General features: G+C 38.1%; 1 protein-coding gene across 1 annotated transcript in view; it reads right to left on the bottom strand.

The window, feature by feature from the left end:
• PALS2 (protein associated with LIN7 2, MAGUK p55 family member) overlaps window positions 1–27,145 on the bottom strand; it is a 53,228-nt gene extending 26,083 nt beyond the window's left edge. Inside the window, exon 1 of the mRNA XM_062567811.1 lies at window positions 27,080–27,145. The gene's annotated coding sequence lies outside the window, so the exon portion shown is untranslated. The remainder of the gene's footprint in view (window positions 1–27,079) is intronic.
• Window positions 27,146–27,849: the final 704 nt, after the last annotated feature.

Here is a 27,849-nt window from a genome sequence, read left to right as displayed (position 1 = left end):
TAAAACTGCAGAGTTGAACAAGCCAGGATGCTAGATTTAGCAAGGCACCAAATCCATGGTGTTTTCACCTATTCCCAAAAGCACAGTGGATTCTTCAGCTGCTGAATCATTCAGACTTATCACTAACAAATTAAAAATATTTGGCCTTTTCAATTACTGAGCTGTAGATCTTATGCCTACAGGTAGTCACCTACATAAGGTCAATCATGGAAGCTCTAGTTTTATCCTTCCAACCCTAATTTCATAGTACTTAACTCCACAGGCAACACACTTCAATATAAATATTTTAAGTAGCAGCCCTAAAAACTTTTTCATATAATTTTTTTCCTCAGAGAAAATAATTTGTTCTTTTAGAAAAGTATCTTTTAGAAGCAAAAGTGAAAGCTGAAGATATAAGTACTCATATAGGAAAAATTTACTCTAAAATATCAGGTCCTACCAAGCAAGAAATAGATGGAACTAAGGCATTTAGAGGTCATCAAATCTAAGTATCCTACCAAAAATTGCTTTTTCAAACTTACATCTCATCCTCACCTTTGCCCCTGAAACATAGATACAGAGTACTTGCTAAACTGTGTTTTTTTTTTTTTTTTTTTTTTTTTTTTTTAATGACTGTAGAATTTGCATGCTAAACCTAAGTCAGGCACACAAGAACCAAGAAGCAGAGTGAACACACACATAGCCTGGTAGGCAGCAGAACTGCATAAGCCAGGTCCTCAAAGATGTTCCTTACTGTTGAATGCTTTGTTTTCAAATAAAAAGGAAGCTTATGCTTTTCCTTCAGTGGGAACACTATTAGGATCACTGTTGCTTCTCTTGTCATATTATTTACAGTAAAATGGTAAAAACATACAATCTGTGAGAACTCTACCACATATTTCTTTCACCCACCCAAAGACAAGCCTTTTTCTGTGTTCAAAGACCCATCTGGGTAAAATTTAAATTCTCACCACAGCATAGGATTTCCTTTCGTTAGGACAGCAAAATCAGTAGGTAGGCACAGTTGACTATAACGGTTAACGAAAGCCCAAGTGTCAGCAGCCACCTAGGAATACATATATAAGAAATGCACAGTAGCATCAGCCTTCCAACAAAGCAAGAGGGACTGAGCAGCAGAAACAGGCTCTCAGTTGAGACGAGGTGTTGAAATAGAGGGACTCTTAGGAGAAAGTAAGAACAGAACTGAGTTCTAGCTGGGACTCCAGACCCTAAGAGAAACCGAGATTACAATGGAACACGCTCCACTCCAGCCCTTGGCTCGGTGACAGAGAACATACATGCATCAAGGACTAATTTCCACCATCAATTCTCTAAGAACATCTTTATAACCAAACTTGACACAGTTGAAAGCCTCAAGGAAGACTCAGCTGAAGCTTACTGGTCAACTGTATGTATACTGAACAACTGAATCCCACTATGCACATGACCCCATACTCAGAGTAAGTAGTTTGCTATTTGAACCCCATATCAAAAAGGAAGAGAGGTGTGGGAGGAAGGCATGTTAATTGAGCTCTGTGCCAATTACTGTACATCCTGAGGCATAGGGATACAGAAATCCCATTTCTGAACACAAAATTTATCAGTCTGAATTATTAACTCCTCCTAATTCTAACATAGCTTTTTAGATAACCAAAAAGTATGCTTCAAAGGATTAATCTACATACCGTACATTAACACCGTAAATTCAGATCAAATAAAAGTAAGATTTACTATGATAGACTCCTCTTCTTGCATTTGTAAGAAAAAAGACAGGTTTTCACTGAGACCTCAGCTGTGAGTCTTTTATCAAATTTGATTTCACTCTTTCTCTCAGTGCCTAATCCTAGTCTGTATTAATTCTATGTAGAGGAAAGAGAAAGCATACATTTAAATAAATTTTCCTGATCTATAGACAGAAGACAAATGTGTCGCTTACTGGGAAAAACGAAAGCTTTCCATACTGAACACCTTGCACAGATTTATTTTTTTTTAAGCTTAAATTCATTTTATTAGTCTCCAAGCTTACACGCTAACAAGGAATTAAAAGAAAATTATGTACAATGTACTTTAAATGCATACGTATTTGCACACGACATATCTACCTACTCACCCAGCTGACGGGATAAAATAAATACCTCAAGGATTATTGGTAAGGCTAAAGTACTTCACAAAAAGTCTGAAAAGTTTTACAAAAATCTTGTCATATAAAGAAAGTTTGGACAATTTCTTGTGTGACTGAACAACTTTAAGAGCTGTATCAAAAGGAGGCGAGTTTCACAAGATACCCAATATGCACAAGTAAAACTGATTTATAACTCATATACCCCTGAAAAAAAAGATAGTTTGAATTTTTTCCATTAGTATTCATACTTATAAAGTGTGTATGTGTATGTGCATACTTTAATGCAATGCAGGCCAAAAACAAAAATATTTTGGATTAGCCACTATTCTCCTCAGTTATAAATTAAAACATTATTTGTAGCCTAAATCTAAAGGAGGACTATCTATGAATAAGTTAACATTCTGGACTGCTATGAACAAGCTCTTTCACTGAGAATACATGAAACACTGACAAGCCTTCTGGTAATGCTTTTAGAAAAAGTTTCAGAAAGCAGTATAAATACAAAATACCAGCATAAAAGGCACAACAAAGTAAATACAGATTTTTGAAGTGTGCCTTTCTCTTTTCATCTTATTTTTTCAGCTCTAATATTAACCATGATAAATGAATCAAATCTGTTGCATCTCTGTATTTCTCTCACAGTAGTCAAAACTATTTATCTGTTAAAGTCTGAAGTCAGTGTAACTGGCTGACAAAATACCAGAGTACCATTTTCTTTGGTGAAAAAGCTAAGGAGAAGACAGACAGAGCCATCCATACCCCTTTATCATACTGATGTTCTAGCTTTATGCCAAAGCCAAACAGAAATCAATGAAAAGATTTCTTAAATCAGATCTCTTCCCCACACAAGAATTACATTTAGACTAGAGGAGAAAACTCTGCCAAAGGGGAAGCAGAATTCCACTATTGTTACCTGCTTTCATCTTATTACTGGTCTCCAGTCAACATTGTCATAGTGATTAAATGCAAGCTGTGAAATTTTGAGATTTAAGTTCTGCCTTAACACACACCCCAGCAGCAACAAAAACAAGAGGTTCAAATTTTGTTAGGCTGCTTCAAGCACATGCATTTCCATCCAGGCACATTATGTAGACATACTTCCAAAGGAGAAAGTTAAAATTCACAGGAATTGTGACATACTCTGCTGCCAGTGTAAACATCATTGCTCAGAACAATACTTAGAGCTATTTTGAGATTTGCTTTAGGTATGTCTGCAAATACAAGGTATATTTTAATGTACAAAGTTGATATTCTACTGCATAGCAAAGTAACAGTGTTGTATCCACTTGTACAGGTTGTGAAATCCTTCCAGTCCTCTAGAACTCAGGAGATCTGTGATGAATGTGATCACTACAAATCTTGTGGGTTTCAACTGCAGTTTGCATCTTCAAGATGCTTGCATCCTTCCATCTGAAAACACCTAAACACTCTTATCATTCCACAGAATATCACTAAGAAGTCATCAGAAAATCCACCCTTCAAACACTTGAGACAAGCATTTGCTTAATTTGGTCAACATGACCTTAGCTAAACAATTCTTTCTGCTTTCTGTTCTTGCCTCAAATCATCTATAGCTAACAAACAATGCCTCAACTCTCATTCTAGTCTAAGTAAGGCAAGTTCTCCTCTGTGACGCAGCAAGGCAGTCAGTAAAGAAGCAAGCCTGACATCATTCTTCTGTACCTCTTCCAATCTGTACCCTTCTATAATATGGATAATCATAGATGTGAGTCTCATATTATGCACAGTTCTGAGTGCCTTGCACAACATCATTAACATTTCTCTTTCTATTGATATAGAAAGATCATGAGCTCTACCTTGTCTTTCTCACAGCTGCACTACACTGGTGGCTCGATCTATTGGTCTGTTACAACAGAATATAAAAGATCATTTTGAACAGATTCCTCCAAAACTTAATTTGTAGCTGAGTTGTCTTTACTCTGAAGTGCAAACATTACACATTTGTATTTTGTCCCACTACTAATACTGTAGGCTTCAAATCAGTTTGACACTTTGATTTTCATCCCCTTTTGCTTCAGCACGATCTTTCAGACAAGGAACCTCACCAAGAGCCATTTTTCATCCCAATACAACTGCTGCTTTTAACTCCACTTCTCGTCACATCTTCCTGCACAGGAAGTTCTCTACACAACACTGTTCTTCTGTACTACTCTCCATTTTCCTTAAACATTGCAGGCAGTATATCTCATGTGGTAGTATTTTACCAAAGGAAGACCTCCATTTGGGCACATTTTCTTTTACTATCATTTTATTCTGCAGTTGCAGCCCAAAAATAAATAAGATCATCAAATGCAACTGTTAGGTAAAATAACATCATTTCACTTCTTCCTAGTGCTCCTCTTTTTTAACCTGATTTACCATAATGCATTGTGATCAGGGATTTTGGAGATTGCTTGTTGAAAGTACCATGAGAAATGGGAACAATGAAACATTGTAAGGGTGAAGGAGACAGACTGTAGATATGATAGACATGGTTGATGGTTCATTGCAGTGTATCCCTCTTTACATTCCCCTTCTCATCTCATCCCTCAAAGAAACAGCATAGACTAGCAGGGAATTGTTTTTCCTATTAGTAGTTTAACGAACAGCAACTTCTATTTCTTTCATCTAGAAAAGCATTTCTCATAGAAAAAAAAATGATTATCATGGTTCAATTTCATAAAACCTGTATTTTGTTCTACCGCTCGTAAAAAAAAAAAAAAAAAAAAAAAAAAAAACACAGATACTAGCGAGATGGAAAAAGTAATGCGACAGTCTGTTACATATCAGTACACTTGCTGTTCTCCAACTTTACGGTATGATGTCCAAAAAGGTAGTCCTACTGACAGTAGTTGCTACTTAATCTGAATATTCACATGCTAGTTCTTTCAAGACTCTGCTAGGGAGCTTATATAAACCCTTCAAAAAAAGATGTTCACATCTTAAGGTCTTGGAGGTTTTTCCTGTTACTCAGGATGTATTTTATTTCCATGTCCTCATTTGCCATCTCAAATTTGTCATCTGAGATTTGCTACACATGTCTTACTGAAGCCTTCAATACAAAGAATCTTGATTTCTATTCTCAAAGTAGCACCAATGTTTATTTCCTTATAAGCAAGTGTATAGCTAAATAACCTTTTGTTATTTGCTTTACTGTCACTTTCAAGGCCTAACTTGCAAGATTTAAAGCAACAATTTTATTCCCATAATTCTTCAGTCTTTAAACGTAATTCTTATGATCAGTTCCCAAAGCACAGCTGTCACAGAATTGTTTTGTTAAACAACCTGCTATAAAAATTTTGGCCTTAAAAATACAATTCAGCTCATTCAACTAACATTCAGATATTGGCACAAAAATTGCTATGATCAAAATCTGCCACTTAATCCACTAAAGAATTAATTTCTGCTTTATAACTCTTTGGTCAAGTCTGCTGGTGTTTTAATGCATGACCACATGGGATATATCATGGTCAGTTATAACATACAGAACAAGAACTTTTAAGATAATCAGTTTCCCAAAAGGAAACAATTCCCAATGGCATCTTTCTTATTTGCAAGCTTACTCAAGTGAGCCTACAGCAGACTTCAAGCATCAGCCAACAGAATCTCTCACCACCCAAAAGTGATTTAGATCTGGGTTTCACCTACATTATCCCTGGACTGGCCACCTACATTATCCCTAGACTGCTCACACTTTATTTGCTCGAGTGCCTATCATTGCACCCCCCACCTTTTTTTTTTTTTTTTTTTTGGAAAAAAAAACACTAGTTCTTCAGATGACTAAATACAGGACAGGTCTCTCTCTCTCTCTCTCTCTCTCTCTCTCTCTCTCTCTTTTTTTTTTTATTTCCCTCATTCCCAAGAAGTAATTTTATTTCTGTATTTCCCTCAACACCTATGTTCCAATCTATATATGCTTTTTTTTTTTTTAAACCAACTGTCTAGTTTCACATACTGCACAACCTGCAGTTCAAGTTACCCATTCTGTTCTTCAGGCACCCACTAATTCCTACAAACATACCCACTGCTTCTTCGGATGAAGACTTCTACCCTAACCACATAAAGTAATATCATCATTAACTGACTACTGTTCTAATACTAGCTATTATCTAAAATAACCTTTTTTTTTAATCTTTCCAATCCATTCTTCTACCCACTGACATTCTTTTTTAACCTTGGTTATTACTCTCTTGCTGCAAATAGAGCATGAAAATCATGAACATGAGTTTAATTCCTCAACCTTCTCCCTCATCTCAAGGTTCAAATAGCATCAGCCTATTCTAACTCAAGTGAAGTCTTTTCTCTTCATACCAGTGTAAGTCTCTGGTCCTCTCCTTAATAAGATTTTTTTTTCAGAATCTATAATAAAGCCTAATTAAGATATCTTTTGCCCCTAAACTTTAAGTCAGATCTCAGAGGAGGAGACACTGAAGAATTCTAACAACTGACAATTTTACAATGAGGAGTTTTGATACTGAGTCAAGTAAAGCTCACTTTCAGACTTATTTCATAGTAAGAGCAGATTTTTTTTTTAATGAAAACATCCAAACAGCACTTAAAAAAACCTGACTGTTCTGTTATGAAGCAGCCACTCCAAAATCTTCACCTTCACCTTTTAATACACCACAAGCATATAATTAACAATTCATGCATGCTGTTTCAGATTTCTGTTATTGTAAAATATTTGATTAGTAATTTCAATTTAAAACAGTGGAACACTTAGATTTGCACCAATGCAGACATTTAAATACATCTATTTGAAGTCCTATTACAGATGCTGTAAAACATTTGAAAATTGCTCAATAAATTAGTGTGCAGAAAACAGGAACATAAGTTTGCATTCTATAATGCAATTTAAATTACTACACTTTAAAAGAAATTCAGACCAATTCAACACATTGTTCAATATAAAAGCGAAAACAATACTAATTTAAAATAAAAAGAATACTTGGTCATTACATTTATTCCTTTTTTGGGGAGAGGGGAAGGAACAGAACCCATAGCCTGCAAGACAAAGTATGGAGAAGTTCAGTTAACTTGAGTCTCTACTTAACTTCAGTAAGTTTCCCTCTGTATATAAACTTGCAAGTGAAAATTTTAATACAGCACTGAGACTGTAAAAATCATAAAATTTAAATGAAAGTCTCTGGCCCACATTCTCATCTTTCAATTTTACAGCATTACCAAATACATTTTCCAGAAGTTTTAGCTGTAGTTCATTTCTAAATTCTAACACTCCCTTTTCCACCAAAATAATCCTTCCATGCAAGCACAGTCTACCTCTGCCCAAACACACTTAATACAAAGCTATAAAAGCAGGTTCTTAATTTAAAGAAGTTCATAGTTCAGGATAACTTGCAATAGGAAAAAAAAAAAAAAAAAAAAAAAAAAGCTGTAATTATTTCACTTACCATATCATGCACCTCTTGTTTAACCTAAGGACAGAAGGTAAATCCTTACTGACAAAAAAAAAAAACAAACTTACCAAAATGTACTTGAAAGGTTCTGGTAAATGTTAGCAGTGATGTAGTGGAAAAAAATGGCTTTTCCAAATTTATCTGCAGTATGATATTGCTGAAGTTTTTACTACTGGAAAACACTACACAGTAGCTTCTGTACTTTAAGAGTGAGGTGGCAAAACATGTTACACACTTAAATGAACGAACTGTACTACTGCCCAAAATGCACCTCGTTTATGGGGGGGGGGGGGTGAGGGGGGGAGAAAAGAAAAGAAAAAGAAACCTTCCCAATAAGATACCCTATTCTAAGTTTTTATTTTATTTTAACACACAAGTTACCTATTCATTGTCCCCAATGGTTACCTTGCTTTAGTCCTTTGAAAGGTATACTCAAGAACCCTGGAAAAGGAGTAAGAAGATCACCTTGACTGTCCAGGTTGTGAAGGGAGTTAAAAAACTGCATGGAGTAAGTTATACTGCACTTAGTCATGTGTTTCATCTCCCAGACTACTGCTCCACATCATGCAATCAGGATTTATTCAGGATCAGAAATGCTTAATTGAAGGTGGAAAATTAATTTCAATTTAAGAATATTAAGGCACAATACTAGGGGAAAATATATTTCTTTTGGTCTTGGAGCAGCTTGCATTAAGAACTCCATGTTTTCTAAGAAAATTACCACTTTAGGCGTTATCCAACCACCTTCATTTTTAAATCATTTTTGCAACTTACTGCTGTAAACACTGAATGACAAAATTTTTCATTTTAGAAGATGGGCACAGATTAAAAAACTGCAAAGCACAAAGGGATCTGGAAACAGATGTCTTCGGGTGCATCAGTGCAAAATGCCATTTTGAAGTCTGAAATTTTCTACTCTTTCCTTAGAATACCAGCTTTGGTTTTAAGTTTTGACAGAGAACTTCTGAACTTTTCAATCATGTATTCCATCACACTCATAAAAGGAAAAATCAGGGGAATTTTAGCAAAGGCTTCCACTTAATAACTTGAGACAAAAGAAGTTGCAAGTTTTCCAGTTAAACAGTTTTATTCACCTTCCCAAGCAACTCTTACTTTGGGAAGAGAGATACTTAGATGACAGAAGTATGAAGACATAGATGACAATTGAGAGTTGTGATGGACTTCATTAAATGACAGAGAAATAAAGTATGCTATGCCCAGAAATATAACAACCAGCTTCATATATAAACAAAAACCTTGCTTCCAGTAACTATTGATGGCTTCATTTCCAATGTCCAGAGAAAGCACTTAAATTAATTATGAAGTACAGCTTACTACCAGAACTAAAAATTAAGTTAGAAATATATTACATATCCAAATGTTATCTGCTGCTATTGTACCAAGTTTGTATCAGTTGGCATGAAAGCAGTCTAATACTCCTCTAGTTGAAAAGTACTTCAGTTTATTTCGCTTCCGCTATAGCAAGAAATAATCGAACTCATACTTCCAGTCATCTACAACACTACCTATTCTGCCAAATGCAAAGATAGCTGGACTTTTCCTTCCTGAATAGTTCAAACCACTGCAAATCTTGATCAAAGAATACGTTTATCATGACTTCTAATTTTCCTAGAAAGGTAAATCACTATAAAATATTTCTACTTTCAGATATGAAACTGCAGCCTCTACTTACATTTCATGACCTCATTTATAAGATGCTTTCTTGTAAGAAGGAGGCCATGATTGGGCTTGTCTTTTTGAGAGCACACAAAACTTGAAAGAGTCTATAGGGGAAAAAAACTAAAGAAATTTTAAGAACATTCCTCCCTAGGCTCCAAACTGTAATTGCTGTTTCTTAACATGAAGATGTGAACTAATCTCTTAATCCTAAAATCTTTGTGATGTAATTGCCAACACAGGTCATTTATGGTGAAACAATAAAAGTCATAGCCTCTTGGTTTTGACCAAAGTCTTTTGTTCTTTTTCTCTTCGATCATTTAGAGCATCTCAGAGAAGGCAGTGGGAGGAGAGAGGAGAGACAAAGATGCTAGTATTAGCAGTACCTCACTGAAAAAAAGCTCATTATTTTTGATAATGGAACCTCTCAGAGTTATGCAAGTTTCTAGGTACAGCTACTTCAGTATCAAGAGCCAGAATGACTTATAATTGAATTTCATCAAAAGAAAAGAAGTGCCTATTAAAGTCCTCCCATGTACAATGAAAAATAGCAGAGTAGGGACCATGATGCTACTCCACCCTCAGCCTTGAAATTCCACTGCAACAGATAAATGATTCCATGTTTTGGCCTTTCTACAAGGCTTTATGAAGTCAGGGCCTTGACCTGGAAAAGTGTAATTTCTTTGCCCACCATTTTCAGCACAGCAGTTAAAACAACTGGCTCATCACACTAAACGAGTTCTCAGAGCAGTCAGTCTCATTCACAGTAGTTTCTGTTTATTATACTCCCCACTAAATTCCTATTTACCAGAGTAGTATTTGACCTAGGAGATATATAAAAAGCGAGTGATGTATCCTCCTACAGATAAATTTGTTCTTTGGAAAAAAATAACTCTTAAGATTGTGGAATAATTTAATGTGAAGTTACCCTCAAGTTTACAAGTGAACTTGAAAGGACAATAATGTCTTTTTTCTTTATGCTAAGACACTCAATACCTTCTGGGTGTAATATAGTCAATAACATTTATAACATTCATTGCTAATGGCAATAGAGAAAACATGTCCTATCTCAGCAGAGAGGTCATACAGCACATGCAATGTAACAGTAAACAAAGAGATGGAATAGTAATCAACTATGCAAACTCAGAGTTGAACTTAAATGGCCATATTGTTCCTCATCATTCTGAAGGCTTAAAAAAAAAGTCTTAAGTGACAAGGCATTTTGAGAAAATGTAAATTCCACTTTATAAAAAGAACACCAATCTGTTTGGTTGTTTTTCAGTTAATTATCTTTGGTCATATTTCTGAGTTTCGTGTCACATTGTTTCTGGAGACAGGTCCAATGGCACACCAACAAAGGCATAACACAGGATATTTTCCTAACCCTGAAGCCTGTTCATATCCCGGTAACCACTCAGTAGTTTACTGGTCCATGTAGTAGTATCAGCCTGTACATACAGATCCATTAGAAGGATCAGATTTTGGTGCTGAAACTCCTTTTGCAATATCCACTTTGGAAACCACCTACAGTAAGAGCGACACAGTATGCTGCTTGGGAAGGTATTTTTCTTATTTCCATTAATGTAATATCTTTTCTATCAATCAAGATCACTAGCTGGCACTGAGTATTTCTTTACAGAAATCTGCCATGGTAGCAATGACACTTGATTCTGTAACAAGGAATTCATGTTCAATGACTGAAGCTGTTGAAACACGAAATAAATTTTCTCAGCTGCAGTAATGCTGGCAAAGTTTATGGTTTTCCAAGCACAGCATCAGAATGTAAATACCACATCACTTTTCAGCATAAGCTTTCAGATCCAGACAAGCCAACTTCCACATAGAAGGAATCAACACTTGCTTTTTAATACCAGGGACACTAGTCTGAAAAGAGCTCCTGCCAGCAGTAGTTCCAGAAAGAAACCAAGTCTCTATATTTAAAACTTGATTTCTCAGATTAATTACTTTTCCCTGTCCAGAACAATGGACATCAAGTGCTATGAAGCAAGATACAATCAAGAATGCATCATCTCAGCTTGACATAGGATTAAACTATAGCTAAAAGGGGTAGTGAACAAAATAGTGTAGTGCTCTTTTTTTTGTATAGCTTGTAATTCATAGTGTAATTATGTAAATTTTACATGTGCTCAAAACTGAACTCTGTTTATTAACTGAATTGTTAACATACTGAATAGGGTCAAGCAGAGTATACCAGGGACATGCCTACATGTATCCTGTAATCTCCTGGTCTTGTGTGCCTGTTATACATGGTCTTTTATCCTTCGTAGAACTCCTCTTGACCTACTTTATACACATACACTGGTTCAGGACAAAAAAAAAAAAATCACGATCAGAGAAGTTTTGGCACTTCTATAGGAAATAGTTTTCAATGGTGAAGACATTTAGGAGCAAAGCATACTCAGTTTTTCAGGAGTACGAGATTCCAGCACAAGTAGGGAGGAAAGAGACCTCTCCATTTCTTCAAGTATCACCGCGTATCATCACTGAAGTCCGTGCCACAGCAATCAAGTTTTTGAGCATCCAAGATTAGGAAGCATTATGTTATCTAATGTGCAGTCTCCTCTACATAGCTAGATGCAGGAGAGTGTAGACAGCAAAGCAGCTTAGACGATCCTGTACTACACCGGAGAATACCAAGTCCCCAGATGTCAGTGCAATCACCACCACAGTCAGCTGATAATAGAAATTTCTGATGATACTTTGAGACAATTAACAATACGAGGAATGATGAAAGTGGGATAAGGGTAAGAACAGATTATATGCAGTGTAACAAAAAACATATTCCAAATTACCCTCATACCAGACTCTTCTCCAAAACAAACATTTACTCTTTAACAGCAAACAAGAGTTTGTGATGCACAGTGCATCACTAAGTTGTTAGTACAGCACAGCTGCAAGACAACTGTAAATCTGAAGCACTGAACCATCATTGCAGCTGCATCTGAGATGGTCTTGCTTCACACAAAGTTTTTAAATTAAATCTACAGTGATAACAGCAAAGCCAATGCAACATATAGTGTCCTTTAATCTTTAAGGAAGGGAAATATCATTACTACAACAAGAGCAGGCCAAAACAAACTCACAGACTCAACACTTCTGATATCTAATACAAAGATACCTTTAATAAAAAAAGTCAACTAATTTTAATCCTTTGAAGGTTTTTGTTGGATTTTACTGGGGGGGATGGGTGGAAAATAGAAATATTTTCATAAGTTTAATCACCCTGAGACATAAAAATTCAAAATCATTTTAGTGTCAGACTAACTTTGAAAGCTTTTTGCAGTCATCTGTTTTGTATATTTCTAGGTTATGTCAGCCATCATCTCACACATACACACACACACACAAATAAGTATTTACAATATTAACTAAAATTTTAAGCCTACCATAGACCAAAAACCTGTTCATCTCTCTAACAAAGAGATCAAGAGTAAAATTGTCGGTTTTTTACTTCTGTGTCCAGAAGTACCAAACTCTTATTAAATAGTGAATTATATGAAAATCTTTTGACTAAAGGGCAAAAAAAATGGTGGGAATGAAGGCAGCACATCATGTTGAAGTCAGAAAAAAAACAGATACAGCAAAAGAACTGTCTCAGAAGGAAAAAGAATATACAACACAGCTAATAACATGATCCAGTTGGCATCCCACCAACCACATCTGGCCTGTCATTTTTGCACAAAATCTAGCACTTAATGCTTTCAGTGTGCTGAAAGGGGTAGTGCTCAAAAGGGACTGCCACCAGCTCCAGCTATCTTCAGGTATATAACCTGGCACTTCTACCTGAAAGCTGTCATTATGCACCACTCCTTCTCTGACATGAATGAGATGGAGGTTCCCAAAACTGAGCAGGTTCACTTTGCCATTCACTGCAATCCAGTTTCAGCCTAACGTCTTAAAAGAAATCTTTTAGACAATACTACAGAGAAGGGGCTCATACAAGAAGATGCCTTTTTTACTAACATGCTACAGAAATGATTTAAGTATATATTCAGTTGCAAAAAGGTGAGTAGACCCACTGACTGAGAATGCTAGCTACACATACCTTTGTCACTTCACTCAGCAAGAAGCTATCAGCACTTAGGGGAAGACTTGCCCTCCCAGGGCAACTTGGGGTAAGGAAAGTTTATATGTTTTTCCTGAGCTCAGCAATATTTTTAAATTTAAAGAGTATTTGTTTTACCCACCACAGCTAAGATACCTTATGCCAAAAGGAAAGAACACCTCAAAAAGTCCAGACTAAGTTCTTGGTGGTGGAATTGCTCTTACTTTTATATACCTCCCAACTTATAGCAAGACTAAGATCATCTACATTCCAGTCATCCCAAACTAGCGTTTGCCAGTGACTACACTCCTTTTTCAAAGGCAACAAGAAAGCAGCCTTGAAAAAAATAGTTTTTTCAAACATTTTTACAAAACTCTATTTGGACACTGCTGCTTTATCACTTCTTCAACTCACTGATGAAAGGATCAAACACAAGAATGTTGGACTTTTGCCAAGAAATGTAAAAAGATGAAATATTTAAGAGCAAATAGAAAAGAGAGCTCTGTACCTCTGGTTTACTGATTTATATCTTTGTCATCTCATTTCCAACAGGTAACAGAAACTATTTTTATAGCACCATGCCTCTTCCTGTATGGCAGTCCTAGGCTCCAAGATGCATCAAGCTGATTTCACTGATTAAAATATTTCCTCTTCACCATTAACAGAAGATGATCTAGAAATCCTGACCCCATCCTTCTCACTTGCATCAGAGGACTGAACCAAGAAGCCAGCACAAATATTTGTCCTGGTGTCTTAAAAGTCAATAGGTCTTACTGCAAATTTGGAAGTGTCAAATGACACAATGTAACAGACTGCCAGCTACCTGTAGAAGGATTGAAGTGAGAGAAACATGAGACAGTTGCTGCAGTTTGTCCCCAGTTCTGAACCTAGAAGTAGTATAGTGTAAAGGGGGACTTTAGAGGGAGCGTTTTTTAATCTCAGCAATCTAAAACTGATCACTATTTCCTTATTATCTAAGCATTTCCACAGGTTGAAGATCTGCTTGCAAGCACAAAGATAACATACTGTCAGTCTAACTTGAAAGAGTATTTCTACTGTAAATTTAGCAGTCTTTCATTCAGCTTCAGATAACCACCTGTTAGCAGTGCAACGGCATATAAGTTTACAGGATTCTATGACCCACCAAGCCAAAAGCAAAACTGTTAAGATGTTTTTCATCTAACCCCATCATTGCACCTTTTTGTGTTTATGAAAACCCCACCTTAAGGCCAGGAGAGCATCTAAAACCACACCAGGATGTTAGCCAAGGCTAGGTCCACCTCACACAGGATGTCTATGTGGAAGATTGTATCAAAAGAAACAGGTCAAATAGCAGCAGATGGATTTCTGGAGGGCAGCTAAATATGCAAACATATGTACTCTGGGGCTTGGAGGCTAAACATCTATTTCTGCTGTTCCATCTGGATGCACTATTAGGCAGAACTGACCAAAGGCCAACTAAAGAACAATCTGTGTAGCATCCTGGTCAGTTTGACATGTTTCCTAACCTACATACATGGGTAATCATTAATCTGCTGCAAACTCACCGTTAGCTCTGTTACCAAAACAAGAACTAGTACTGGCTTAGACCTTGGTGTAGGTTACAAAGATATGCATATCACATCTCAGTCATCAAGAGCCCCAAAGAAAAACCATGTAAATTCTTTAAGGAAGCTAAAGAGTAATCCAGTTCAAGGATAGGAGTTTCTCATGTTTAATCAAACAGATCTTCAGTACACTGTAGCAATCCATATATGAATACCAATCCAAAAAGTTGAAACTAGTTTTGAAGTGGAAGTATCTTGAATAGTAGAAGCACAAAGTATGAATTACATCTGTATCTAGTTCAAGAAATCTCCGAGTTAAAAAAACAGTCAGAAGCTAGGAGATTACTTGGGGAAAATATCATATGTTTTCCTCACTTTTACACTTTCCTGGATAGTCTAGGGATGTTGGGCTTTTAGTTTATAGACAAGCGTTGTTACCTATGTGAGTGTGAGTCTGTGCGCATATGCACATGTGTGTATGCTTATACACACTTAAAATACTTCATATATACTTTATAAAAAAATTTTCTCTCTCCCTCTCTCTATATATTTCTCTCTCGCTCTCTCTCCCTCCCTGTGTGCATGCGTGTGTGTGTACACACTGATACACTATGTAACTTTTAATGAGCATTTAATGGATTGATTATCCGCTCCAACACATTACTGTTAACAAACCTGTCTGGTTCAAATGGGTAACATCCCAACATTGAACAAAGTCATATTAAACAGGAGAAAGGCAGGTCTTTCTTCAGGGCGATACCAGGGAGTAGGAATCTTATTCTCACAGGTGGCCATACTCAGTTTGCTCAGCTGTGCCTGATATTTTAGATCATCTTCCATTTATACCAGCTCCCCAGCAACTTGTAGAAAAGCAAGGGGAGAAGAAAGGACAGACAAACTACTGTCTTTGTTGGCCACGAAAGGATTTTCTTTCTGAAGATTTTAGCACTATCAATCATTTTGTTTTCTTGGTTTTCAATCTCCTCTGCAGAACAGTCAAATCTATTTTGAATCTGCTAATGTGCAGGGCCAGGGCAGTTACACAAGATGTTATTTTAGTTTTGATCACACATTAAGTTCTGGATTCACTATTGCAGAGTAGCACAATGAAATTCTTCATATTACTGCTAATGATGTGTAGGCACTTACAGACCACAATATGCTTTTTCTTTATCCCTCTATAAAAGCTGAATTTAAGCCTATCCAGACACTAGATTTCACGGCCCAAGCTCCTTATTATGAAGAGACATAGATATCCAGAATAAGTGAGTTGTGGCTTCTCTTCTGTCTTCTTGAGTCTGTACTCAGAAATAATGTTAATAGGAGCTGCTGCTAGATTCTGAATGGTTTCAGAACTTGCACTGAATCCTGGAAACAGATTATGGAGCTAGATAAACCTTTGGTCATGACCAATTCTTACCAATCGAAATTGTACCTAATTAAAGAGTACATAAATAATTTCAACCTTGTAATGGTCTCAAGTGTTCTGCAGCCAGACTGTAGGACTTAACTGACCACAAGTATAACAAGTTTTATCCACTACCCTTGCATTTAACAAACAAATCTTGTATTAGCATACAATGTTCCTTTACTTTGATACGAGGTGCAAAGTACAAAATTAAATGAATACCTCTACCTATCTTCTGGCTAGTCTTGTATTCAACACAAAGAGGAAGTCAAGGCCTTAGAGCTCAATAAACCAAAGATTTCCTTCTGCCTAGCTCAAAACAGCATTGTATTCTCAGACAATGGGGTTGACATAGAAAGTCATCTGTGCAGATTTCTCTGATCTGATCTTTAAGTGAATAGCTACCTCTTTAAGTAAAATCAAACAGAAACAGGCTGCTTATATCAAGGCATTTGGGCTTTAGAATTAGGGTCCCACTGTGGTTAACAATCATCTATTCAAAAAATTACCCTTCCTGTCAAAGGTCCTCAAGAAAAAATGAGAAAAACATTTTCTTGACTGTACTATTTCCCAAGACAAACTGCTGCTCCATTCATTTACTGCTGACCACCTTTCCGTCCCAAGACTTTGTAATAGAAGTAGGAAGAAGTAACCTGCTTTGTTCATGCAGCTTATTGCCAAGGCTTACAAGGCTTGAAAGGCTTACAAGCCACAACAGACCCAGATCTATGAAAATACAGATTTAACAAAGCATTGCTCTACCTAGACTTACCTAAATGTCACAACTGAAAGATTTAGTGTGCTTACTCTCTGCTTATTAAGTAAATATTCCTACACACCCTAAATTAAGAAACTACTACTGAAACTAAGGGAATACAACATAAGCTCTAGAAGTAAAGATGACATCTACCTGGAGAAAATAAAGTTACAGTTAAAAAGAAAACCTAATGTAATCTTTAAAATACAGCTACTCTGAACTATCTCATGAAAAAAAGTGATCTAAATTTTCAAGTAATTACAGGAAAATAAAACCCAGTGTTCTAAATCACCCTGAAGGAAAAAGTAATCTAATTCAAACTTGTCTATAGCTGTCCAGAGAGATTGCCTTCTAGAAGCGCTGTAATTATATTTGTACAATAAAATCACTTGTGCCTATGGTGGGGAGGCCCAGGGGATTTTTTCATTTGAAATGTGTAAAAGTTTCACAGTGACATGAATACTGAGAAAAGTTTTGCACAAATGTACATATTCTGAGTAACTGTCTTTTTCAGTCTTTCACAGATGCATGTAATCGCTAAGACTGTAGAACAGCAGATGTCAGACATGAATGGACATATAGTTCTACTTATCCATATAATGCCCATACCTTTTTAAGCTAAGTAGCAGAGTGGTTTGGAGCTTATGGTAAAAGCATTTCTTCCAATTTGTAACTAAACTAATCCCTGCAATTCCAAAGAAAAACCCCTACTGACTTCACTGAAAGTTTGTCTTTTCGGATTTTTGGCAGTACCTTAAAAGTGAGAAGAGTTTTTTTTTGTTTGTTTGTTTGTTTTTAGAAAAAGCTTATGGGCTATAACTTAGTAGCCTACATAAAGGGTTTTGTCTCAGCAACATCTCTGGTTAATAGCAAGGCCAAACACCACCATTCTCACAGTCTCACTATCATAAAAGCTGTGACACATTCCCAAAATAGTTTTGGTGGATTTTTAAAGAAATATAACACATGATCAAACAATGCCTAACCTTATGTCACGTTAACAGAACAGAACTTTACAAAGAGCCAGAAGCTCAAGTTTTAAGTAGATAAAAAAGAAACAAAGGGAAACAATATCAAAAATTTGGAATTAGTTATGAAACATTCACTTCTCTTGTAAATTTTGAGTGACTTGGGACAAACTATCATGAGATCTTCAATTTTACTAGCATAAGGACTAATGGTGACATAGCATACAAGGGATGAAGTAGTCTGCAAAACATTCATCAGAAGGCAGAAATGAATTTAGGGAATGTAACATTCTTAAAACATGTTTTGGAAATCAAGGATCTTTGTTATACTATGCATTTCTTTCCCTAAACTCACCAGGAATATTATTGTGTATAATAAAGGTCAGAGATGTGACACTATTCAAAACATTAAAATACTTTAGTGGACTCTCTAAAAGTCTCTGGGGCAAAAAAACCTAACCAAAATATTTTGAATACTAAATAACATCACTTTAAATGATTGACTTTTTCAAGACTATTCAACCTCAAGCTAGCTTTGACCTCAAATGTATTCAGCTGTACCTAGAAAGTTCACTCATTTAGTTAATCTTTTGGATTAATATTAAAAAGTTCTGTACAAAAAAATCATTACACTGTTGATGGAAGTTCAATAAAAGTAGAATTAAAACATTGATAGTTATTAGACTGATTTCCTTCAAGTTGTATTTGCAGAAAGCTGAGAAATCTAAGTTTACTTACACTTTTTGAGCCCTGAAGTAATTTAACACCATCACAACTGGACATCCACCATACTATCAAAAAGTTTTGCACACAGTTACCTGAAGATTACACATTTATAGCTTCCTTCTGCTTGTGCCATTTTTTTTCCCAGTCTGGAAATGTATTTCACAGCAGCTCATTAAATTTATATAACCCTCCATCAGCAAAACTCAAGTGTTTCTATACAGGCCAATATTAATGGTTTTTTATCCCTGCAAACAAGCCAAACTTGCACTGAGACCAAAATTTTAGCATGGATATGGTCATGCTTTCACTAGCTAATCCCAAGCAAGAAAAAATAAAAAAAAAAAAACACCCTTCCTTCTTTCCCTTCTTCCCTCCCCCCCAAGGGAAGTAATTTTGCTAATAAGTTCACAGATAACTCAAACTACATTGGTCATAAATCCCATTTTGTCACATGAAATCTTTCAACAATTAAGCATAAAGCCACTCCGAAAAAGAGGAAATTGGTGGATTTTCTACCCACTTTCAATTTTCAGAAGTTTTCTTTCCTAGCAGTCACAAAGTATGAACAAAACAATGTTCTTCATTCCCCTTATTGTAAAGAGGCAGCTTACTTTCCTTCTTGTATCATACAACATCATCACTCCAAAAGAAAAAATTTCCTTGCTAAGCTGCTTCTCCTAATCTAGCAGCTAACTAGTCAGCCTTTCTCTTGTTCATTTTGCATTGATTCGTATCAATCCACTACTTCCTTCCCAAGACCCCAGTTCAGCAGTTTTACTGTGGCATTTTACCACTGCTGAACAGTAGCTTCCCTGAACTGTAATATCATGGAATCCGACCCAAGACCAAGAAATGTATGGTGAGCTTGGTAAGAACTTTGTTCTGCAACTGTTTAGTTAGTTTGTTTACAGAGCTATGTGCCAAGATTTGGCAACTGAATGCATAAGCTTCAGTTATTAGATAACTTCCTAATAAATATATCTAATAAATTCCCTTCAACAGCAAACTTGCATGCTTCCAGCAGACAACAAAAAAAGTTTCACAAATTGACTGCACTGACTTCCCTAACCTATAGACTACTGAATGGCAGAATCACTCTTTTACTCCAGTAACTAGATTAGAATTTCTGAAGGTATCGAGTTTTAGCTACACTGTTTTTCATGTATTACAGTGGGTTTTTAAAGCATTTAGTTACTCGTTAAGTAGCACTGATTTTTACTTATCATTGTACACAGATAAGCTAGCAGGCACTTGTATAAAAATAGTCCGATATCAAGTCACTTCATCAACCAGAGCAACTAAACTTAAGGGAAGACTTCTCCATCTTGAGTTTTACACTGTAACCACTAGAGGGAGTAGTCTAACTACATTTCTATTGAGAAACAAGAGGGTTTTGTTTTAAGCTATCATACTGACACTCAGAACCTTAAAATTAAAATAAATAAATAAATAAATGCCTTTCTACAACTTTTAACAACACTCAGCCTCCCTCCCACACCTATGCAGACATCCTGTTTCTCTCCCACTGTTACAGCTGAGATTTCTAATAATACCTTGATCCTTAAGACCTTCATCTTCCCCCTCCCTCTGGGGGTTTAGGGGACCACCCTACCTAACTGGGTGTAAAAATTAAGATAAAATACAGTGCTCTCCTACCTATTTTCTAAAGTTTATTCTCATGCATTTCCTGCCAGTCCTTGAGTCTGCCTAGACAATTCTCTCTTCTACCAATGGCAACACGAGATGGACATAATCCCTGCATGCAGCTGCGGAAAGATGAGGGTTCTCAACCACCAGTCAGCAATTCAAATACAATCATTAGCTCTACATGAACAGCTAATGTTAGAGAAGTGCTGTTTGAAACCCAGTAACGCTGGCTATCAGTTCATCTTGCTTCCCATAGAATAGTGATTCAAATGCAGTGTGTCCATTTTAGCAGTCTTGAACCAAGATACCTATGGGATTATCATAGTACTGATATCAGAAAAATGAAATGGACAATTTTTCCTCACACAGTAGGTCGACAGCAAAGTTAAATTTTATCCATGCAACAATGGGACCACCCTGGAGAAAGCTATGGAATAATGAAACAAACATCACAGAACCAGCCCAAGTATCACCAGCTTCCCACTTCATGAATAAGTTTGGTTACTGCTTTAAATATCCCACACAGCGCATCACACAAAGTATGAGTTTGTCCTCAGGGTAGGATCACATAGGACAAATGCCAATTACATTAAGTAACACGCTTCTGGATATTGCTTAAATTCTACGTAGAAGAGCTGCACTGATCAGAACTGACGAAATCAAGTGCTGTCTTTCCTTACCAAATCTAGCGTAAGCAGCAAAATTACAGAAGTAGAGCTGGGAAGAGCAACTGAATATCTGCATGACTTGCATTCAAATGACTCTCTTCCAGTCATACATTTTATAAACATTAAGTTCCACTTAACAATTTCTCCCTGCCCAAGTGTTCTTCACTAATGAACATATAAACTGAACTTTCACTTGTTAATTATACCTCCTCCTCCTCCTATAGGTCTACTGACCTGAAAAATAAGTTTTAAGAAGCCGTATGACTATTGTAGCCTAACATAATTCTACTGAATTCTGTCTAGCAACACTGTACTTTGCTACAGTGAAAAAGCTGACAAAGCCAGAACTGTTTAGAAAGGCAAAAGAAACTTTTCAAATCATTTCATCCACTAGACTGCAGTTTGTCTTCAGTTTCACAACTTCTGCTATATAAGCAATTTCATCTTGCTAAAGAGACTTCCGTAAACTTCAACAGTGAATCAGAAAAGGCATAGGAGGAATTTTAATACAGAGGTATGTAAAGGCTGACTTACCAATTGTCACACAGACTTGTTAGAAAAAAGAAGAGTATCGCATAAAGAGTTGTTAAGACATTTTATACATGGAACATAAAAAAATCTCTCATATGATCATTACCTGCATACACCCGAAACTTACACAGGTAACAAATAAACGAACATGGAGTCATGTAGCTATATATATGAAGAATGTAGTAACACAGAATGGCTAGTGTATTTTTCTTTCATTCTCTCATGGAATTTACTTCAGTGTTCCTCCACACTATGTTATTAGCCCTAAGAAAAGCTTTACCTTATTCTACTCCATTTATTTCCCTCCATTCTGTGTCTAGATATTTAAAGTGGTATCACTAACTTTTCATTAAAGCACATTTGACCAGTGGGTGAGATAAATACTTTGTTTTTAGAATCTAATTTAAAGCTTTGAGTAGTCGCTCCCACAACAGAATTAATATTTGAATGTCAGCACTATCTCAAAGAGGCTTAAATGAACAGAACTTAAAAACTCAAACTACTTTTCTTACCTCTCAACGGGCATTATTGTGACAGTATTTTGACAAAACATTTGGAATCAAAAAGTAAAGGCTTAAGCTTACTTGAAATCAACAGCTGTGTCTCCACCTACTGGGAAAGAGAATTTAACTGAAAAACTAGTTTGATCCTTTGAGGCTCAGATGAACAAAAGTCATAAGAGCAATATATTAATTCAAGATGGGGAAAAAAGAGGGAGGGGATTCTTTTCATTTTTTCTAAACAGTTTGTGAAAATCACTGGCATTTCCCACAATCAGCATAGCCTATTCTCAAATGGTCGCTTGTCAGAACACAAAACCAGTCAATACTTTTAAAATAACATATCGAATTAATTTCTACAAAAACATTTATTGCCAATAAATATGAACAGTCATCTAAGTTCAGTATCTTACCAGCTTCTACCATGCTTTCATGACACCTGGATACTAACATTAAAAAGAGTTCTTCAGATAAATGACTTGCTTAAAACATATAGAATAGTTGCTAATATGAATCATTCTCAATATATATAAAAACTTTTTTAAAACAAGAAGACTTTGATAACAAATAAGCATAAAGTAAAAGTATAGACCCTCTCATTTTCAAATTTGCATTTTTATTATTAAATAAAGTTTATGAAGTAACTCACCATCACTTTAAAGATGCTAATTAACACAAAATAAGAATGCAAGTATTTTGATAAGAAAAAACACCTCTCCCCACCTCTTTTTTTTGGGGTTTCTATAATTCTTGCAGGGTATTTGATCATTTTTAGACACCACCCATAACCAAATAATTCAAGTTTGTTTCATCCTGAAAAAAAAAAAGATGTTTTTCAAACCACATCACAGCATATTACTATCACAATGCTTTGTTTATCCCATTGCAAAAGACAACAGTTTAGCTGCAATGTAACCTGAGATCTACTGCAGATGGTTAGTAGTCATGACCAGGGAATTAAATAAATCCTGAACTTAAGAGTGATCTTAACTCCTCCTCCTCAAACTGAAGCTAAATCATTATTCTGTTGAACTCAGATACGAAAGATTTCAGTCACAGCTGTTCCAAACTAGACCCCAAACACCTACTGGTCCAGCTATTTGGCACTGCCTTCTCCTAGCTAGCACACACTTAACTAAAAATCTTATATCAACATCATATACTACTTATATTGCAATAATAAACAGTCACATTAACACGCTCAGGTCAATGAAAGCACAGCATAATCCTTTAAGAGTGTATCACCGGCACATCTGTATTTTAGCCTGCCTTTTAAATGTCAGCCTGAACAAAACTCATTTTTCCCCCCAATACCCTTTATGAACGTATACTGTGGCAGAGCCTATAACCACTTTCCCCTAACAGACTCAGTCTTTACTCTGCAATCATATTCTACTTCACATTTCCACAAAAATAATTCCAATACTGTCTGCCCTGTCTACCCATTCCAGTTGTCCTCAGCACTGGGTTTATGGAATATATACTCTTTGCAGCATGAAGTATTAAAGCGGGTTTCTCCCTTCACCTCGATTTGTCATCAGTTTTCCTTTCCTCATAGCAAACATGACCATCTCATTCAAGGTGAGCTGAAAAAAAAAATTAAAAACCATCCCAAAACAGCAAAAAGCAAGCTTGAGGTGTAGGCAGTGTTGAGAACCCTTTTGTCCATTCTATGGCATTCCTTCTGAAGCAAATAGTTTTCCTGATCTAGTAGGATGATCACTAACTCAGCACTCCAGACCAGGACAAGTCACTTTTTCCCCATTTTTACTTTAAACACAGAACACAAGAGGGCATATGATTTAAACTTGCATGAGTTTTTATTCTTTGAAGTTTTAGGACAGTGCAACTGTCCATATCTAAATGGAGACTCTGGAGCTCCTCAGATACTACCATAAACATCACAAACCCAACCACATACCTCTCTTAAGTAAAAAGACCCTCTCTCTCTCTTTCTATAGCATAAGGAAAAATTCACTGATTTATAGACCAGTGTCCTGCGTAGTATAATCAAGAGCATTAAGGGAAATATAAAAAGAACCAGGGACAGTTGCACTAAGTGAAAACTTTAAATCATTTACAACTACAGCAGAAAGCACGCATTTAAAGCAGGACACCAAATCGTGTTAAGACTGCATTAAAAGTAATTTTTACAAATAAACACATTCAGGAAAAAAGTATGATACAGGGATTGAGTAACTGTAGTAACAGACTCTTATCAAAGGCTCTCTGGTTTGCCGTTATGGTACTATAAAGTTTTTTTTTCCAGATCAACCACCTTTATTTATATATACAGTTTGTAGAATACCCAACAACAGGATCTAATATCAAGTTGAAGCCTAATCCTGACTGAAGAAGTTGCATGTTTGAGTCCTGTTTTCCCTCCTTTCACTGTGGTTAAACATCAGTTAAAAATCCCCAAAGTAGCAAGTCATATTGTCTAGAGTTCTGCTCCTTTCTGCTCCCCAAGGTTTGCCTGTACAGTAATTTAGGGGAAAAAAAAGTCTGACTAAAAATTTTACGTTTTTAATAAGAAGCATTCAAAAAAATGACTCTGAGATTCATCCTCTCTATAGCTTAAGAGACTTTCATATTAGCTAAGCATGTTTTCACTACTTTCTTAATTATTTTTGTTTTATTTAAAAAAAATGCAACTAAGCCATGATTGAAGTTAATAGGCTCTGTTATTTATTAAAAAAAAAAAAAAAAAAAAAAAAAAAAAGCAACAAGAGGGAGTTCAAGAAAGGTCCAATTGCACATTATGCTGCAATAGTTTTTCAATCATTTTGGAGATTTTTGGTATGCAGAGTTAGTCTACTAATACAGCAGCAGAACAGACACGACTCCAAAAACTTGCTATTGTGTATTTGTCAATAACTTCCATATTAAATGTTTTTTGACAACATAGGCTGAAACAGCAGTGATCTGCAGAATCTGAAACAAATCTAAGTACGCAGAATTAGATTCAAATAAGCTGAATATACTCAGATTCACTCACATGCTGAAGGTTCTATTCAAAAAAAAAAAAAAAAAGAAAAACGCAAAGAGAGTAAGAGTGTCTCATCTAGAAAAGACAAGGAAATGGAAAGCTAGCAAAGATACCAGCCTTATGATGACACCATGCCTCAGTACTGCAGATTTTTCAGAGAAATATGGATCCCAGGTAATTTATATAGTACAATACATAGCCTCAGAGAACAAAATAAGGAGAGCAAGATTATCAATTCCAAATATTTTAAGGAAGTAAAGAAGAAATTAAAGATTCCTCTGAAGAGTCCTCTAAAAATAATTAAAAAAAAAAACACATAAAATTAGCTCATTCTAGCCTCCAATTATCAGCACGTTATTTAAATGAGAATTTTCTCTATGGCATTCTCAAGAGGAATTTTGTGACAGATGTTGCATGGTCCAGTCACATGGCAAACTGTTAAAAGCCAACCACCACAGCAGAATTAAAAGGAAACATTATGATGCTACTGTCAACTCAACCAGTTTAACAGACACTATCTGTTCAGAAGCAGCATGCTAAGATTTGTTCAAAGCCTCCTCTAGTCTGACATCTATTTATAGCTGCCTAGCCTCTCCACAATTTCTCACAGCCCCTCCTCCTCCCAAAGCCAAGTCAGGAGAAGTTTAATGGATGTAATCCTGGGCCCTGTGCCGCAAGCTGGTCAGAAGCTCTGCAGCTCTCTTCCAGCAATCTCATGTGCAATAAGGCTAGGAATAAGAAGAAGGGAATGATCTAAGCCACCCAGGAGCCAAATACATGGGATAAACCTTATCTCTACTCCTTAAGAATAAACTCATTTTTCCTCTGCTAGCATATCGATAGCATTGAACCACATAAACATCAGAGCCTAAGTAAAAGGCACCTGCCTCCTTCTTCCTCCCTAGGGAAAAACAGCCTAAACCAACTGTCTTGAAAGCCAGGACGTAAGCTATCCAAGTCAGCTCTGACCCCTGGAGAGCAGCAATGTCATCCATATACCTTTCCACTTATATTTTAGTGTTATTACTATACACTATATATTTTTCAACTAGAAACCAGAAGCTTGTTGGGTTTTTAACAGCGCAGTTTCTGGTTCAGAGTTGATATCCATTATCCAGCCACACATGTGTGCTACAAGGTTTCAGATGTATTCAGACAGGTTCTCTTTCACCTGCATCCCCATCAAAAGCTTAAACACCCTAGAAAGGGGGCATACATCTTCCTGAATACGGAGCAACAGCACCGCAGGCTGACCCCCGCCACATGCCCACCACCTCCCTCGGTGCCTCTCCTACCACCCTACACCCACTCGCTTGTAGTACTAGCGCAGAGCCTACGGAGGTGATAGCACTGTTGCGAACTCCTGCCCACCCGATTACAACCACATTTTCTCCCCTTTCCCCAGTCAGAGGCGGACGGAAGGGGAGGGATGACTTCCTCGGGAGGAAAATAACCAGGGAGAGGCCGGGGCAGAGATCAAGAAAGGAGGAATCATCCCAAAGGGGGGAGCAGATAATCCCCGAGAGGCGAGGCTGCGGAGGGAGGGAGGGAGAGGGGAAATAATCCGGCAGCGAAGGGGGGGATAATCCCCTCGGAAAGGGGGGAGGCGGAGGATCCCGGGAGGGAGGGGCGGGAAATCTGATAATCTCCAGGAGGAGAGAAAATACGAGGAAGGGGGTCGGGGAAGGGGGGTGGGCGGGTGGATAATCCGGAGCGGCAGATGAAGCGCGAGTCTCCCGGGGACGCATCAGGAGGCGGCAGCAGGAGGAAGAGGAGGGTCGGGGAGGGGGTTAATCCTCCTGCTGGGGGCAAAAAACCTCTTTTCCCCCGATCCCGGCGCTGCCATGTTCGTTGCCCGCAGGCCCGCCCGGCGCCGGTACCTGCGTGTGGGCGGCTCTTCCCGCCCCCGGCACCGCACGCACACGGGGCGCCTCGGCTGCCGGGGCGCGGGGTCCGCGCCGGCATGGCCGCAGGACGCCGCTTCGCCGCCGGCGCGCGGGCAGACCCTCCTCCTCCTCCTCCTCCTCCTCCTCCTCCCGCCCTCCTCTCCGGCATTCGCATCGCCGCCGCCACTCACCGGCTGGCACCGGCTCCCGCTCCCCGTCCGCTCCTCAGCGGGCGCCGCTCAGCCCCATCTACGAACTCGGAGGGAGCGCGCGAGCCGGCGGTTGGAGGAGGGAGCGCGCGAGCCGCCGCTGCCCCCGCTCCTGCCGCTCTGCGCTCGCCTCGGCGCGCGCCGCCGGGGTGGCTGTAGCACGCGCTCGCGCTCCTCCTCCTCCTCCTCCTTCCCCCCCGCCCCCGGCCGCCGCCGCGGCGCGCGAGCGCGCGCGGCCGCCGCGACGATGGCGCGCGAGCACCGCCCCCGCCTCCTCGAGCAAATGGCCGGGCGCGCGCGCCGGAGCCTCGCCTCGCCTCGCCCCCCGCCCCGCCCCGCGCCTGCCCGGCCCCCGGGCTCCGCCCCCTCCCCCCCCCGCGCGCGCGCGCGCGCGCGCGTGTGTGTGTGTGTGTGTGTGTGTGTGTGTGTGTGTGTGTGTGAGCGTGTGTGAGCGAGCGACTGTGTGAGCGCGCTTCTGAAGACGGTGTGGTTTCAGAGGACTGACAGAGTGCGTGTGAAAGCGAGTGTGTGTGTGTGACAGTGTGGGCTGGGTGAGAGCGCGCGTGTGTGTGTGAGAGGGGTATGTGTGTAAGGGGTGACAGAGGAGGGGTGTGTGAGGAGAGCGATGTGTGTGTGAGAACAGGTGTTTGGGGAGGCGTGGGGAGGGTGAGAGCAAGGATGGGGGTGTTGGTGTGTGAGGGGGGTTGGTGTGTGGGGGGGGTGTGAGGGGGTTGGTGTGTGAGAGAGGGGGT

Source organism: Rhea pennata, chromosome 2, assembly GCF_028389875.1.
Source record: "Rhea pennata isolate bPtePen1 chromosome 2, bPtePen1.pri, whole genome shotgun sequence".
NCBI lineage: Eukaryota > Metazoa > Chordata > Aves > Rheiformes > Rheidae > Rhea > Rhea pennata.
Note: the sequence above shows the minus strand (reverse complement) of the source record. Positions and strands in the feature narration are given on the sequence as shown.